The sequence below is a fragment of the Tachypleus tridentatus genome, chromosome 9 (genome assembly GCF_004210375.1).
Source record: "Tachypleus tridentatus isolate NWPU-2018 chromosome 9, ASM421037v1, whole genome shotgun sequence".
Lineage (NCBI taxonomy): Eukaryota > Metazoa > Arthropoda > Merostomata > Xiphosura > Limulidae > Tachypleus > Tachypleus tridentatus.
This window is the reverse complement of record NC_134833.1, coordinates 93365591-93384391: the sequence shown is the minus strand read 5'-3', so window position 1 is coordinate 93384391 and position 18801 is coordinate 93365591.

Here is an 18801-nt window from a genome sequence, read left to right as displayed (position 1 = left end):
TCATCACCACCTACCGCCAACTCTTGGACTACTCTTTTACCAATTAATAGTGGGATTGATCGTAATATAATAACGTCCCTACGGCTGAAAGGGCGAGCGTGTGTGGTGCGACGGGGATTCGAACTCTCGACCCTCGGATTAAGAGTCGAGATCCTTGTTAGAGCCTCCTTTTCTTGGATAGTAGACATCACCTTAAACCTTGAATAATTTAATTCACACTTAATTTTTATGGAGAGTTAAAGCTATTTTAACCCTTTGACTATTTGAATTCACTATTGATTTTCCTAAAGGAATGAATTTCAACCTTTATGTGCAAAGTGTCCAAAATACGAATATCTTCTAAAGATGATTTAGGCAATGTATTCAATAACACTATGTAACACAAATTTTGTTCCTGGATAGTATGTGTTATTTTTTAATTGCCTTTGTTGTAAAAGTACAGAAAATAGCCATTATTCCCTTCAAAATTTGCTTTTGTGACCTGGATAATGAAATTTAAAAATTAACCTATTTTCTATGTAAAAACGGGCAAATTTGCATATTTTCATTTACACAAGGTCTGAATAAAACAACAAATGAATCAAAATTTACATGTATTTATACTAAAGTTATACAAAAATGAACAAAAATGTTTAAAAGTGAGTAGTTTTTCGAGATTTGCGACTATTATGTAAATCACTTTCATGTATCAGCCCCCAAATACAGTCTTTCATCGTGTTTTCGTTATACGCTCCCAGGTCACAAAACCAAAGTTTGAAGAGAAAACATAGGTATTTTCCATTTACTTCAGGCATAAGCAATTTTGAAATAACACTTTCTGACCAGGAACAAGAAAAAGTAAAAATTTTGTTACACAGTGTAATTGGCGTGTATTTTCCACAACTTCTTCTGTTGTTAGTTTTGACTTTGAGATCACTTTCAGATTCTCGGATTAAGCATTTAGAGTCCTCTCAAATCCAATAAAACAGTGGAAGAAGATCCGAGAAAACCCAGTCTAAAACTGATCAACATTAATTTCTGAATGTGTTGATTCATATATCGTGTTTCGTGTTGCCGTGATATTCCAAGTTGGCAAGTACTTCCGATGACTTAACGGAATTCTAGTAATTAATACGCCCCTCGCTAGTACAGCGGTATGTCTCCGGATTTACAACGCTAAAATCAGCGTTCGATTCCCTTCGGTGGGCTCAGCAGATAGCCCGATGTGGCTTTGCTATGAGAACACACACACACAGTAACTAATATAGGAGAGGTTCGAGACTCCTGTCTCTGAAAAAAACGGATTGGTAACATAATTATCTGACACCCTTTATTTTAATTTACCATTATTTTATTGGATATTAGATTAATTTATGGAGTGTTTAATTGCAATTTCTAATAATGTTTTGCCATGTTTGTATACGGTTGATGATTACAAAGATAAATAGGTATATATATGTATATACATAGGTCACAGCTCACAAAGTCTTTTATGAAACCATAGTAACATGTTTTGTTGCACAGATCAAGCAATACATTTGCGCGTGCGCATTAGCGTATCGAGTGTTCAGGGAAGAAAATGCCGTTCTTAGAAGACAGGTGTAAACAAGTTACGTATAGTTATTACAAACTAACTTCTGCGTTTATTTAGAACTTGTACGTTATCATAAATGTCAGCTTAACACCAACGCGTTTGAGCCATCGATTAATCGTAGGATACCCTAAAATAGACAAGAATAACATTTTATATTCCATTTTAATAACTTACTTTGATAAGTAAGTTATAAATGGGTACACTTTCTTAATGGAGTAAAAATAATGCTATAAATAGGAAAATACAGTTTTGTTAAGATACCTTGCATTCCAGACTTGCAATGCATAACAGTCTTATCCATAAAAAACTAAATTTCTTCCTCTGTGTCTTATACTTAATTATTTTCCCCTTATGAGATAACGAGAAAATTGAGATCTTATCAAATTAAGAATCAGGGTTTCATACCCTCAATGGGTACACTGCAAATTCTTCCTTGTGTAACTCTGCGTTTAAGAAAACAAGCAAACAAAAGCTTATTGATTACCCTTGCTGAAATTACTTAGAATAAAAATTAAAGAAGTGTGTGTTTTTAATAGCAGAACCACATCGGGCTATCTGCTGAGTTAACCGAGGGGAACTGGACCCCTGATTTGAAAATTGCAAATCCGTAGACTTACAGCTGTACCAGCCGGGGACTCACGATATTTGTCAGTTTAGCCTGAGACCTATAGGATGTCGTCAAACACTTGGTCCCTAACATTTCATTTTCACCAGCAGATATAACATTATAGCCACAATGCGTACACCAGTTTACCGTCAAAAGATAACTGTCATAATAAAACTATTGTAAAAGTGTGTCTACTATTCACCTTTCATTCTTTAATATAAAATTTAGATATCTGTTACTTAAGAAGAACCGTTTGATATGACTTATTCTTATTACTACAATGAACTTTACTAAATATCGTAAACAGCAGAAGTATAACAGGATTATATAGTAACGTGTATAAAACCTGATATGATTTTGGTGGTCATATTTCTAAATATCAAAGGTTTTACACAGTCATACAAATTTGTTCCTCAGATAAAATTGTCCAACCGTGAGATGGACGTTACTGATAATTCTTTATGTGCCTAAATTATTACATTTTTAAGAATTCATAATATCTACATAACTTTCTGTGTTATATTTAAACCACAACGGTATGAGTTCCAGAGAAAAAGCAGAAAATAATAGCCTGGTAGTAGAAAATAATTCCCTATTAAACCACCAGATATTTTGAATATACATTTAGCTTTCAGTAATGATAAGTAAATTGTAAAAAATATTTGTTTTGATACAAAACCATTGTCGAAGTAAACGTGTAGTGGACATACAGTATGTTTTACCTTTTTAAAGTTTATTGCATAATGATAAACAGTAAGCATATGTATGTGCGGTACTTTACAAATGTTTACTTAAATCTATTTTAAGCTGTGTGTTAGTGGTATGTGAAGATCAGCACAATAGGGAGACAGACAGTTTAGTTTTCAATTTATGGTAATCTACTTGAACAAATATATATGGCAGCTGTTATTATTATTATTAAATTGAGGTGTATGTCAGTATTTTATTAACAGAGAGGTTTTCTTAAATAGCAGTTTAATATATCGTAAAGTTTTGTTCACAAACAATTAACTGTGCTTGTTAAATATATTGTTTTACATTGAATTATGAAGAAACATGAGTTTTCTATATCACCTAGAGATCAGTTAAAAACTAATATTCATGGTGTGTAATTTAACCATAAAAATTCATAAACTAATAATTTTGGAAATAGTATTCTAGTGTATTGTGAAGTTAACGAATGTTTGAATATACTAAAAATTATATTAGTTTATGATGAGAAGTGATTTTCATATAAGAAAATCACAGTTATCTGGTGATTGTAATTCATTTGATAAAGCGTACTATAACAGTTTCAAAGTTCACGTGAGGAAGTATAACTTTTGAAATAGTCGAAGAATAATTATTTGACTAAAAACTTAAGGTTCTTTCATGATTATAATTGTACAACTAATTTTCGGATTTATTGTGTTAGTTTTTTATGTGACAAATAATGTGATGAAACAAGTATATTCAGCAGCTATTTGACACAACGGCAACTTTACCTTCAACTGTTGTGTCAATGAGCACGTAACGACTGTCTGAGAATAATGCAGCATCAAAGTTTGACTGAAATATTACGTAACTCAAACAGAACTTTAAACTTTATTTTTATTCTAATGGTTTTCAGTGACATACAATGATAACTGCAAAATTTTATGAATTTTGTTTTGTAGGGTATGAGTTAAAATAAATAGTTATAGAAAATAGTAAGTTTTTCTAATTTAAGTATTATCAAACTGTTTGGTTCAAGAATAATATGTGACGATCCCTCTTTCTATTGAAACAGGCCCGGCATGGCCAAGCGTGTTAAGGCGTGCGACTCGTAATCTGAGGGTCGCGTGTTCGCATTCCCGTCGCGCCAAACATGCTCTCCCTTTCAGCCGTGGGGCGTTATAATGTGACGGTCAATCCCACTATTCGTTGGTAAAAGAGTAGCCCAAGAGTTGGCGGTGGGTGGTGATGACTAGCTGCCTTCCCTCTAGTCTTACACTGCTAAATTAGGGACGGCTAGCACAGATAGCCCTCGAGTAGCTTTGTGCAAAATTCAAAAATCAAAAACAAACAAACCTATTGAAACATTGAGATCATCATCTGCCTGTAATAACATAAGTTAACTGTAATCGTTTTTGACACAAGTTCGAGATCAAGTTTGAGTTAGTTTCAGTGTTTTGTGAACTCTTAATAGAAACAGTTATTCATTCATTTATTATTTTTAGTTGTTACAAAATTAATTACTAGGTTTGTAATACAGTTCAATCCAGTGATATGGTACATGTATTTTTAATATTAAAAAGTCAATGCAAACTTTGTACTATATACGTGCGAAACTGTGTTTAAAAAGTTGGATACCAACATGATGATTGGGGTTTCCCAATATAGTTTAGACAATTGGTATGTTGTGTGCAACTGTTATAATATTGTAATAAATCATGGTGGAAATGTGTATGAAAACAAAACATTTGTCCTGTCTCTGGTTTTAAAAAGTGTCATAAAATAAATGTATTGCTGCCGTTAGATAAATTAAACTAACCTCAACATACAGTATTTTAACATCTTCGTCTAAAATATAGCAACAGTGTTTAGAAATATATGAGATAGTTAAATCACATATATTTAAATAGAAACGATCTTCCATTTTGACAGTATGCAATAACTGATGTTTTATGATTGATAATTACATTTTGAAATGTACAGTTTAACTCAATACAAATGTTGTATTTGATTGATACGTGTACCATCATATTTACAGAAAGCCATCTATTTTGATTATATTATAAATACATAACAACAGTGTATTACAATTTGCTTTTATTTTAATAAAAGTTTTTGTACACTCAAACAGAAGTTTAATCCGCTAAAACTAATACTAACTTTTTTGACTTCAGTTCGAGGTTATGTTATGAATAGATTTTTTATTTTATTATAAGCGGACTGAAACACTTCAAGAGGTTTTGGGGCACTATGACAAACGTGTTTTTTAATTTATAATCACAGGATACTGTGTTGTAGTTTGTCTATAAAGTGAAATAATCGAAAAATTATAGTAGTAATGACATTCTTAAGGGTATTTGTAAAACAACTGTGTTTACATGCGTATCAAGTTTCGAAAAATATATAAAGGAACATGTAATGTTATTTTTAATATGATTAATGTACAAAGGCATCGACTGGTTAAGTTGAAACATCTCACAGTCCTACGCTATATGTGTGACCACCTGACACCCTCCAAATAATATTGTCTTGATGTTATCGTTTGTTTGTTTGTTTTTTGAAATTCGCACAAAGCTACTCGAGGGCTATCTGTGCTAGCCGTCCCTAATTTAGCAGTGTAAGAGCACAGGGAAGGCAGCTAGTCATCACCACCCACCGCCAACTCTTGGGCTACTCTTTTACCAACGAATAGTGGGATTGACCGTAACATTATAACGCCCCCACAGCTGAAAGGGCGAGCATGTTTGGCGCGACGGGGATGCGAACCCGCGACCCTCAGAATACGAGTCGCACACCTTAACACGCTTGGCCATGCCAGGCCATTGATGTTATCGTCCACACTATTTGTGTCTGTCCTTTGTAATTTCAGACTGTATGCATGTGATTTGCTCTTAGTGTATTAATGTCAGACGCTCTGAAAGCTCCGGTATTTTAATAGTAATCAGTAAATAGTAGTCACTTATTTATTATATTTTATAGTAAGACAAATATTGGCTGTAATAACTGTCTCATTTAAATAATATGTATGATTTGTGAAATAGTGAAAGAAGTTATGTAATCCGTACTTTCAGTATCAGATAAAATTGTCGAAATTGTAAAATGAACGACACCAATATTTATTTATTCACTTAAATGTTTAAGATATTAAGATTACGTATTTAGCATTGTGTGTTATATTTAAGCAACAAATCTGCAAGTTTTAGATCGAAACTTACTCTAATGGACGAAACAGTTTATTTGGACTGTAAACATATTGAATTTGTAAAACGTGAAGCAAAAGGTATTACTATCTTTTATCATAAAAAACTTGAAGATACTGAAACAGAATTTCTAGGTTGTTTGTCAGTTTTTTTAAAGACGATCAAAACATTCGTAACAGATTAAACATTTAAATATTCCTTAATGTCTGAGTATGAGTGACACGTTACAGTTCTTGATTTGATGTTGTGATGTTCTTTGCAAGTAAGCACAAAGGTGCACAATGGACTATCTGTGCTCTGTTCACCATCTTGTGAATATAAGTTCATAGACATACCACTGTGTCCGTTAGGAACCGAAATAAAAGAATTCATCTGCTAAACCAATAATATTTTATATTATTTGATAAGTTTATGCAACTTGGTGGATGAACAGTAAATGTACTGATTTACAATATAACAATCAGGAATTCGATTCCTATGGTGGACAGCGCAAATAGTCCAATGCGGTTTTGCGGTAAAACAAATAAAACCAACTGCATACGAATCATTATACCAATCTGTGATTTTCTCTTTATTCTTTAAAATAAAAAAATGCTCCCTTTTCAGCGTTACTAATTTGAAACACAAAGTTAGGTAAGATATATTTTCAACATGAATTAGAAACGCTTGTTTCGAATCAGATTTTGTAAAACAATCAACACTGTACGTATTCAGGAATGAGTCTATTTTCATAGTTGACGTCATGATATGTTATGTTAGTTGTCATAGCGACAAGCTGCAATGAACTGAACAGCCTTGCCTTGAAATAAATATATATTTTTATGTTCACTTAGTAACTGGATTGAATTCACTGAAACTTCGAAGACAACATATAAAAGCTAATCTGTTTTTCTAAATAGCGTTTTATCAACATGAACTTAATATCGGCAATTGCGTTGTTTTCTCAACGGTTTGTAGAACCTGAGACGTTAAAATTAGTTGACTGATATGTGATGAGGTGTAATTTCATTTATGTCATTAATTTGTTTTAACTGAAAAAAAAAACCTTACTTGAAAAATATACTTCGGGTTGTTCAGTGTTCATTAACACAAATCAACTAGGCTATCTGCACCAAACATTTGGTAAAAAAATTAAAGATACAAATACTATTATTAATACAAATAAAAAAGTGTGCGTGTTTTTCTTTTAGCGAAGTCACATCGAGCTATATGCTGTTTCTATCGAGGGGAAACAAACCCCTTGATTTGAGCGTTGTAAATCTGTAGACTTACCACTATACTAGCAGGAAAAAGATATAAAGAAATCATGTTAAAGCAAAACAAAGTTCAATTTTCGAATTAAAAACTCAAATAGAATTAAAAAGGCCAATGGACTTTAAAAATAAACTGAAGGGACCAGTGACTCCATTGTCAATGACACTGTCCAACGACAGGAGTGAGCCAGTGGTAAAAATGTGTCTAATGTTCATAGTCATAACGATGGCACAGAAGTAAAATGCGAGCTGTTGTGACTTGAGTGTCATAAGAGCCACACATTGGTGCATCAGTCCCATATAAAAGAAAATGATGAGCTAAAAAACTGTAACCAATGCGGACAACTTTCTCCTTCCGATCCTTACGGAAGCAAGACGGCCAAAGTTCAATAGAAGGTTTTATCTAAAAAAGCTTGTTATCATATTGCTCACTTTAAGTCGACTGTCAACCGGTGTGGAGCTGAGCCTTGAATACAGGACCGTTAAATATGTGTGGGACAGGCACGGCGGTGATAGCACCAGATCAGACAGATTTAGCTGCGGTGTCAGCAAGCTCATTCCGCGAATACCGACGTAGACCCGTATCCAGAAGAACAGAATAGAAATAGATAATAAAGAGAAATGAGCCAGTCTGTTTTAAATATCAAGGAGAACAGGGTAAGAACTAACGTAAAGTGATTCTAAGGCTAGTAGAGAGCTAAACAAGTTGGTATAAATGGTACAATTGGTGTACAGCTTAGTTTCTGTAGGTTTCAGGGCAAGAGAAATGGTGTACAACTCGGCAGCGCAAACAGGAACTGAAGAGCAGATCTTTTGTGCAACCACTGAACCAAATCAAAATCGTAATGGAAGGATGGTTCACAAGATGTTCAGCAAACAGAAGACAGTACTTCCGATTGGGAGTATCCGCCTTCTTCTGATTACTCAAAGAAAAATCACATTTGGAGATAATAATAAGCCATGGTTGGATGAGCAGATCAGTGGAGACAGCAACGTCATCCAAGGACAGACCCAATTCAGCCAACTATGCCTGGATATGAAGGCCAAAATGAACAATGACAGAGCATCTATTCTTTAAAAGCATGACCCTCTTATGAAGGAAAACACAACCCCAGGTAGTATGCTGTGGTAAGGATCAAAGTTCAAAGGTTAGAAGCATACAGTAAAGATATATGCAAACAACAAAGGTGTAGAGGAGGCTCATGAGATCCAGTGTACAAACTCAGATTGGAGAAGGGCAAAAAGCCCCTGTGCAGAGCCAAAGCCCCAGATGGTGAAAGGGGTCAAACATTTTCAAAGCCAAGGTTCTGGCAGAGCAATAGACAAATGATCCATAGTCTAGTTTTAATCAAATAAGAGCACAATATATCTTTAGCATAGAACATCGATCCACTCACCAAGAGGTGAAAGAGAGGACAGGAGGATGTTAAGTGCTCTTGTACATTTGACGCATAACTGCTTGATGTGTGGAACGAAAGTCAGCTTACGGTTAAATATGAAGCAGAAGTACTAGCTAGATGCATGAAAAAAGCTTTCACCAGAGTGTTGGAAATGCTCTGCGAATCAGCAATTTCCTTACTAACGGAGAGCAGGATCGAAAAAAAAGCAGAAGTATAATGCCCACAGACCTTCCGCATCTTTTCCCATATTAGTTTGGGACTGGTGGTAGAAGAGGTGATAGTTGTGAACTTAATCCAAGATTCCTTCTGGCTTTGACGTCTTACCTGCCGAGCATATGCACAAGCCCACTGAAAAGTGATGTGGTTTGAAAGTGTGGAATACCAATGAAATGTATCATAGGCTCGTTTTTGAGCTTTCCATGTTATATGACAAGTAGGATTTCATCACAGGCAAGGGTACCATCGAAAATGTGTCGGAGTTTTATGAGTACATTAAGCAACTGCTCGGATAATACAATCAGTCATTGGTGTCATGCAATCATCTATCGATGGCTTACAGACGATGGCAAAATAAACTTTCGAGAGACCAGTGAAAGAGAGTGAGATGGCTTGGTCCAGCTTTTACCGAGGCATGTGAGTCAGGTGGCATTGGTCAAGGCTAGCCACCCTCAAAATGATGAGAAAATTATCACTGTCTCATGAATAACTGACAACCCTCCAAGAGAAATGAGAGAAAATTGAAAAGGGGCAGATATAGAAATCAATAGCAGTAAAAGACTAAATATGTGAAAATAGTGAAAATAAGCATAATAACTAATATTGAAGAGAGAAGAGTTGTTATCAGAAATCATACATCCTATGGAGCGACCCCTCCCATCAATATCAGCACCACCTCAGAGGGGGTTATGTCTATTAAAATCCCCCAGAATTAAAAAGGGAGGAGGCAACTGTTCAATGACAGCATCAAGGTTTGACTGTTTATAGGTGTCTCCAGGAGACAGATAGAGAGAACAGATAGTGATGGTACAACCCAAGGAAACAAAGATGACTACGACCTCCAAGGTTGTATCGAGTGGCAAAGGCAGGGCAGGCACATACTGATCGACCAGCAGTGCTACCCTTCCATACACTCCCTCATCACACAACCTCTCATTTCTTTACAAAGAAAAACTGTTGAAAGGTGACAAAATCAGCAGGTTTCACAAACGTTTCCTGTAAAGAGAGACACACAGGATGGTAAGAATCAGTCAAATTCTTAATGTCTTATATATTCTAACGTAAACATCAACAGTTTCATTGTATCAAAGTGGTCATTTTATTTAGGTGGAAAACCTTTAAGTTTACAATCACGTCACTTTTCTTTTTTAGAAGGAGGTCTTTCAGCCTCCATGAATTCATGTCCTATATCAAGTGGACAGGTCTTTTTCAATAGAAGTAGAACCCAGCCACTTAGGTTGAGAACGAATAATTGTTCGACATCTCGGGACTGAAGAAGACGGGTCCGAGCATACGCCAGAAGCCAGGGCTGAAGGAAATGGACTCGAGTAATCACTAGAAGGATTGTTAGGTAACGATATTGGGGTAAACTTTGACATGTCTACTACCTTAACCACGGAGGACAATAAGTCATTCACATAGTTGGAGAACGACTCTAATTGAGGCACGAAAAAATCTATCTGAACTCCCACTGTAGCAGTGGAATGGAATGAAGAATGTATCCAAGATGGCGTGGTAGATGATAACTTTTGAGCTTCAGGATAAGAAATGTCGTGAACCATTTTCAAATGCTGTACCACTTTTACCTCCACCAACCGAGGGGAAGAACGAAAGTAAGAGGGGTGAGAGCCGCTAGAATTAACACAATAAGGGTCCATTACGTTCTCGTAGGCATCATGGTTCTTGCCACTACAACGAGCACATGTCGAGGAACCATGACATGATGCCTTTGAGTGACCAAACTGCTGACATTGGAAACATCTGAGAGGGTTCAGAATATATGGCTATACCTTACAATTTAAATAACCTGCCTTGATGGTAGCAGGTTGTGGTGGTTATGTAAACATTAAAACTAGGGTATTGGTCGGCAGCATAATTCCATCTTTGCGAGTGGAAATACAACTTACTGCAAAAACTCCTTGGGTGGAGAAACCAGCGAAAATCTCTTACTCGGGGATGTTCTTCAAATCCCTCTCAACAATAACTCTTCATGATGAATACAAAATGGCATGTGGAGTAAACTCAAGTGGTATATCCCTGATGATTTTTAAATGCGAGAGGAACTCACCATGTTTTAGAGTGGATGTTTCCACTGAAATTTCCCAAGAAAGTAGCTTTTTTACTAACGTAGGAGAGCCAGCAAGCCCCTCTAGTCCCTTCGGAATAAAAATAGAGACATTTACTCTAAATATTTGTCTGTTAAAGAATGTAATATCAGAAAATGATGTACAGGAGCTGGAAAAGTTAAAAATTGCTGTTCAGAATCTTCAAAACATGGTCGTTTACCTGTGATCTGTTTTTTTTTTACTATTTTATTTTGATTTTGATTTAAGGGATCCATAATAAAGAAAGGAATTTTAGTGCCCACTGACCCCACCTCCATGGAGCCCTACGAGAGGACGCACTGCAATGCCAAACAAGAGCATTGCAGTTATGCCATGATTTCGTGAGCACTATACCTAAACACCACCATCAGACACAATGTCCACAACACCTGTTGAGAATGCCCACCACTGGTATTTCGTCGAATCAGTAAACTAGCTGATTAACACTGGGGGCTACCCCAAGGCTGCCATCTACAGGAATTGAAGACCAAAGTGTTGTCTTAGGGTTGAACCCCTCAACCACCAGGATCCTCGTTCCTCTTCATGGATCGCCACTCACGTCAAACACTCAGGTGGAGGTTTAGATCTCAAAGGAGGTAAACTGAAAGAACAGAACTTTCTCTGGGAGGTCCGCTTCACCTCGTATAAGAATCCACCTCGAGGGAGAAATATAGATTTATGGGTATTTGGAAAATATATTGAAATGAGTGTTAATACATATGATTTAGGACGCGATAAAAGTTATAATTGTTATACAGCGAGTGTACATAGTTACCAATCTGGAATTGAACGAAAACTAAAATTAATAACTTTATTTGAGCATATGAAGTTTATAAGACTAATATGTTTCGTTTTTTGTTCACAAATGAGCCCCTTTACCAAGGACACATTTTAACTTTTCAATGGCTGTCGTTCGTCCTGCGCATAAGTCAGTCGTTACGTAGATCTCATTTCTCAAAGGACGAACTTATAACGTTTCGTTGACTATCGATCGGTCTACCAATGGGTCAGTTGTCATGTTTCGTTGTACACAGATCGTTCTGCTCAAGAGACAAACTTAACGTTTCGTTGGGTTTTCAGAACATTATCTTTGAGTCAACTTTATACTCATAGTTATTCCTGCTTTATGTAGTTCAAACTGGTGATAAACTGTGACTTTGTTTGTACATGGCTTGCTTTAAGCCCATGCCGCTTACTTTGAACTACGTTCAATATCTCATGATAGTTAAATAAAATAAAAAAAAATCCCTGCTAATCAGAAAACACCTGTACTTTATTTACAAGGAACTTAGCGTGCGTTATATGCAGACACGCGACAGACTTCCTCATAAAAATATTAAATACTTTATGCAATAGAAGCTATTTATAAAATATCGTTGCACTGATAGTTGCATACTGAAATGTAACTTAAATAGGAATGTACAGTAAGTTTTATAAGACAATTGAAGATAAAAGTATTAGAAGTTGAATATTCCAAGCTAATCAGGTCCTGAACTAGCTTATGTTTAGGGCGCTTGACTCTTAATCTTTGAGCCGTGGGTTCGAATCCAGTCGTCGAAATTGATCATCACCTTAGTTGTGTAAATGCTATAATATGACGTTTAATACCACTCATAGTTGGTAAAAGAGTATCTCAAGAATTGGCGGTGTGTGATATTACTTAGCTGTCTTACCTATGATCTACCATTTCTAAATTAGTGATGGATACCACAGAACATACATATCTTAAGTATAAGGCTCACCATGGCCAGGTGGTTAGTGCACTTGACTCATTATCCAAGAGTCGCGAGTTTGAACTTCTGTCTTACTAAATATGCCCCTTCTTTCAACCGTAGGGGCATTATTATGTTACTGTCAATCCAACTCTCTGTTAGTAAAAGAGTAGTCCAAGAGTTGGTAGTGGGTGGTGAGGATTAGCTATTTTCCATCTAGTATTTCACTACTAAATTAGAGGCGGCTAGCGCAGATATCCCTCGCGTAGCTGCTGCAAGGAAGGTTTAAAACTTAAAATCACATGAACAGAAAATATCTCGTGATACAGTCCCCAATGAAATCAGGAAAAAGCTAGCAAACTCACACCCTTAGACTTGATGGTAACAAAGACACATACCTCACAAACTGGTGTCACGGACTGTCTAGTTTCCAGAATGAACAATATTTGTAATGTCAAAGATGCTAAGAAGGATAGGGGAAACCCATCGCTTCAGCCTTCATTAACAATGTAACTTCATAAAACTAGACAGAGAGCAAAATAAAAAAAACATGGACACCAAGAACAATCAGTAAGAAAATTATTCATATACAACTATATTCTCCTATGACAGAAAGTACACAAAAGGTAATTAACTAAATTTGGGAGTTACAACACAAATCGATCACATTTAATATATATTAAACCGCTCGAAGATCTGAAGGAGAAAAATTAAGTAAATGTGGACTCCAATACATGGATATACGAAGAGACCAACAAACTCAAAATTCAGGAGACAGACGTTTTTGTGGTAGCAATGTCAGAAAAAAGGACCTCACGACAAGAAGGAAGAATATTAAAATTATGAAATATTAGCCACACGAAAAAAAAAGAATGATATAAGAAACATAGGAAAAAGACACTCAATCAACTTAGCATAGAGGTTAGTAAAATCTGAACAACTTATTGTTAAAACATTTTAATAAATAACTGATTAATCTGAAGATTTTATTCCAGTGAATAACGCACCAGACTTTCTGTGAAGAATATTCAAAATAGAACTTAAGCCATTAACAATACAAACAGTATATCTTATATTTGAGTAAGGAAGCATATTATGCTCTTATAACAAATATACAAACAACGATTTATAAGCACAATGAAAACTTAAAGACTGAGTGTGCGTGTGTGTTTTTTCTGATAGCAAAGCCACATCGGGCTATCTGTTGAGTCCACCGAAAGAAGACAGACGAATATTCTATCGAAATATGTTTTACCGTAAATAAACTCTTCCTTGTGCTTATAAATTGTTGTTTGTCTAGCTATGGTTAAGTGTCAGCCGAAACGTTGAATAAAACATAGTTACTAATTTGTACCTAGTAAATTTGAAAATAATAATTAATTAATAATTAAACTTAAATCATCATCTATGCAACTAATCATGATAACGAATTTACGTATTAGAAATGAACTAGTGAGTCTAATGAAATTATTGTTATTGTTAAAATATTCATCTGTATGTTAGGTAAATTGAAATACGGGAGATTAAGGTTAGGGTCCATTTTCACAGGCCTCACAAACTAATGGTTTATGGTATTTTATTTTCTTGGTAATAAATATACACCACGATACCATATTTGACTCATAAATTCTTCTTAAGGAAACGTAATTTGAATTTATTTTCCCCGATTTCCACGTACATCGTTCAGTATTGTAAACTGTGGAAGTAGTTTTGCAGGAATACTCACACAGATATGAAATAAAATACAGTTCAACATTTAAAAAATCTTGTATTCCAAGTAGTGCAAAGTATCGTAATGGAAAGTATATTTTAAGTCGTACACATGTTGTAATAACAGGCTTTATGATTTAAAAACGATAACTTGTCAACAGAAGAAATAATGTAAACGGATAGAAACAATTATTGTGAAGCTATATCACATATAGTGTTGCACGATATAACCATAACCTACTACGAGTACCCCTACCTTCTTCCGTGTATGCTGTCGCAGAGATTTACAGTTGATGTGACAGTACAATTATAATTTCTGTTGCTCTTCAGGTATATCGATACACGTAAATTAAATACGTCACGAAAACCTTGGAGTTGATTCAATACCTGATGAATGGGTAATGTTTGACTAATATCAATTATAGAGTTTGTTAAATAATTCAGTTTATTTACTGTTTATCAGTGGTTTAGAAAGTCAGTAAATTATTTTTTTACCTAGTCCATTTTAATTGGCTTATTTTATATTTAGTAATAAAGATTTGACACTAGACAGCATAAAGAGATGACAGTCATATTTGTCAAAATAAATTAAAAACTAAGTTATTAACTGTTCATATATTCGTTCATTATTTCTGTAGTTTCATTAACATCCAAAAAAGAACTATATCAAAACAGCTGACGATTTTACGATGTTATAAAAACAGAAAGAAACAACAGCAACGACAACAACAAAAAAACAACTTTCATTACATTAATTTCACGAACATATTGTTCTCAATGACATCACAACCCCCTGATTTATCGTGACACTTGGAAATCACGAGTGAGCATTTTCAATATGCTTGGTACTTAAAAGAAACAAAAATTCTTATTTGATACGTTATACCACAAGAGTGTCCATTTTGTCGAGCTGCAAGAAACTGTAGCCTCATAAACGTTACCTTCCAGTGACAGAGCTGTAACTTTAAACGTATATAACGCTGAAAACAGGGTTTCAATACCGGTGCTGATCACAGCACAGATTCCCTTGTGTGTAGCTTTATGTTAAAAATAAACATAAACGTTATAAGTATGATACTTAGTACCGCAAGAAAACACATTCTCATAGCTATGTTCTGTAATACTTTGTACTACGAAATAAAGGCATAACATTGGGTACCACACGAAAAACACATTTTCTTGAACGTATTTCATAAAACTTGATACAATAATAAAACGTATTCTCTCGCGCAAGATACTACAGGAAGCGTATTCTCCCTAATTCTATAATATGCAAAATGTGATTTTAAAGAAAATAGCAGTATTTTATTAATTAATATTACCGAAACACCCAAGTTCTTTATTTAATTAATTTTAAAAAATCAGTAGAATTCCGGCTTCATCCACTAAAACTATTGTTAACATCAGAAAGTTTCGACAAATGAACGAATGTTTTAGACCTTTTATACCTTAGAGTGGAATTTGAGCAGAGGTTTTCATCACATTACTGGTATTTTTCACATAAAGATTTACTGAACTTTAAATGTCTAGTTAGGAAAACTAGATTAGTCCCAAGTTCTCCAGATACCCACTAATGTAGGGTTTGAACAACTTTGGTCTCTCAAAACGAGAAGATTAAATTGCGAATTTTATCGTTTTATTGCGTGAGTCGCGAACATTTGTTTAAACTTTATTCGTGATTTTCTTTTGAAACTTCGGCTTAACCCTATATTAAAATTCATTTTATCATTTTTCATTTTTTACGTTAAAGGTAAAGCGATGTTACAGCTCCTTCAGCAAACACGCATAAAAAGTAACATTTGTTCAAGCGATAGAACTAAGATGAAACATGAAATTAAAGTAAAAACTTATTCGACCTCATGTCTTTGGTTTTAAACACTGATTATCATTAAGTGTGAGCACATACGCATATATATATTAAAATTTGTCTCTCAAGTGCGCATTGATTAAATTAACCTTCCTCTTAATCCGTTTTCGACAATTTGTTTATTTCAACATTTTTGTGGATTGTTTGTTTGTTTTTTTAATTTTGCACAGAGCTACACGAAGGCTATCTGCACTATCCGTCCCTAATTTAGCAGTGTAAGACTAGAGGGAAGGCAGCTAGTCATTACCATCCACCGCCAACCTTTGGACTACTCTTTTACCAACGAATAGTGGGATTGATCGTCACATTATAACGTCCCCACTGCTGAAAGGGCGAGCATGTTTGGTGTGATGGGGATTCGAACCTGCGATCCTCGAAGTACAAGTTGAATGCCTTAACCACCTGGCCACGTCGGGCCTATTTTTGTGGAAGCTAACAATAGGTTTTCTCTGGATTTACGTACCTGATTTTCAACTGACGGACTAGAAAGACGGTAGTTAGTCTATTGTATATACAATCAGCTCATGGGCTACTATTATCTTACCTAGATGTAAGGTTTGTTCGTTTTCCTGACCCAGGACCTCACGTTGCGGAACGCTTTTTTGCGGAAATCAAGATGCTTATTTCTTTTCAATTTCGCATAAAGCTACTCGAGAGCTATCCATGGTAGCTGTCCCTAATTTATCAGTGAAAGACTAGAGGAAATGCAGCTAGTTATCACCACCCACATTCAACTCTAGGGCTACTCCTTTACCAACAAATAATATAACACCCCCAGGACTGAAAAAGTGATCATGTTTGATCCCGCGATCCTCAGATTGCGAATCGGGCTCCTTAACCACCTGGTCGTGTCAGGCCTGCAGCAACCGGAAGCAAACCACAGATTTTTAGAATCACAGTCCGGATACATTAAGCACTAAACCACGTCAGTTACCACTCCTCTTTCAAGAAACCACAAATCTCCGGACCCACGAAATACTACGCCACTTTAGACCCCTACTTTCTATAAACAAGTAGAGTTTATCGATATGATTTTACCCGGTTCTCTAAGGGCGTAGTATAAAGGTAATAAAAAGTTCAGACAGAAACTGTAAAAACCTCTGTACCTTCATTCACTCTGCAGTAAGTAAGAGGCTTATATGGCTGAAAAGTGGATTTTAATACCTACAGTAGGCATAACACAAATATGTTAATATTTTTGTACTTAACAACAAACAACAAAAACTCTGGTTGTATTATTTATAAAATCATAATATGATGTTTTGCACAAATGTGTCTTTAAAAAGAGTCTAGGTTAAAAGGACACCTCAACTATAAGGCCTGACGTGGCCAGATAGTTAGGACGTTCGACTTGCAATCTGCGAGTCGCAAGTTCAAATCCTCGTCCCACAAAGCATACCTTGGGAGCGTTATAACGTCTCGATTAATCATACTATTAATTGGTAAACGGGTAGCTCAAGAGTCGGTAGTGGGTGGTGATGACTAGCTGGCATTTCTCCAGTCTAAATTAGGAATGATTAGTAAAGATAGCCCTCGTGTAACTTTGCGTGAAATTAGGAACAGACCAATATTCTTCAACTTTAAAAACAAACAACATCCAGTGAATACCTTGCAAGTGGTGCATGAGTTCATGTGGCTAAGGTGCAACCAGAGATATATAGGGTCTACCACTGTACCGTACTCAATTAAAAGAACATTGTAACACTAAATCCTACAACACCAATAGTACTACCAACCATTGTCTAAATAATCTGATGTTGTACCAACATCCATTTTTTTTTCCGCGTCATTTTCCATACTAGTAAATAATTCCACCTTAGAATGTCAGAACCTTCTCTCATTAAGCTGAGAAAACCAGCTCTTAACCAGAAGATGAGCACACTGTCATTACATTTTCAGTTGTGAAAGTCTAAAGAAGGAGCAGAAAAAGAACTTAAGACTGTTGAATATGAAGTGGACTAAAACTTAGTAACCTTTATCTTTAAACTAAAACAGAATAGCTTCCAAAAAAAACTAATATATCCAATTAGGTTTTTGACTATCAGTTGTTTTGGAGAACAGAATAACAATAAATAATCATTCTTTTTGATTTGTTAATCACTTAATCACCCCTACGTGAAGAGTAATCTTAACGAACTCCAGAATATCATCGTGTGTGAACTGTATCCTTAGCAAACGTCTGAATAACGCTGTGTCAAGTGTAACCTTAACGTTAGAATATCATCAAATGTGAAAATTACTCTTAACAAGCGGTAGAAGGATACCAATGTGTTAAAAAAAAAACTCAACAAACAAAATAATCCATTACTTCTATAGATCTCTAAACTTGAACAACATAACGTAATAACAATCGAACTGGACTGGGCGGTTGACGGAAAATCCAAGGTTCATATTGCAATTGCCTCTGAGCACGTTCCGCGGTTTCAGTTATGAATGCATTATAAGAGTGACAGTAATCCACTTAT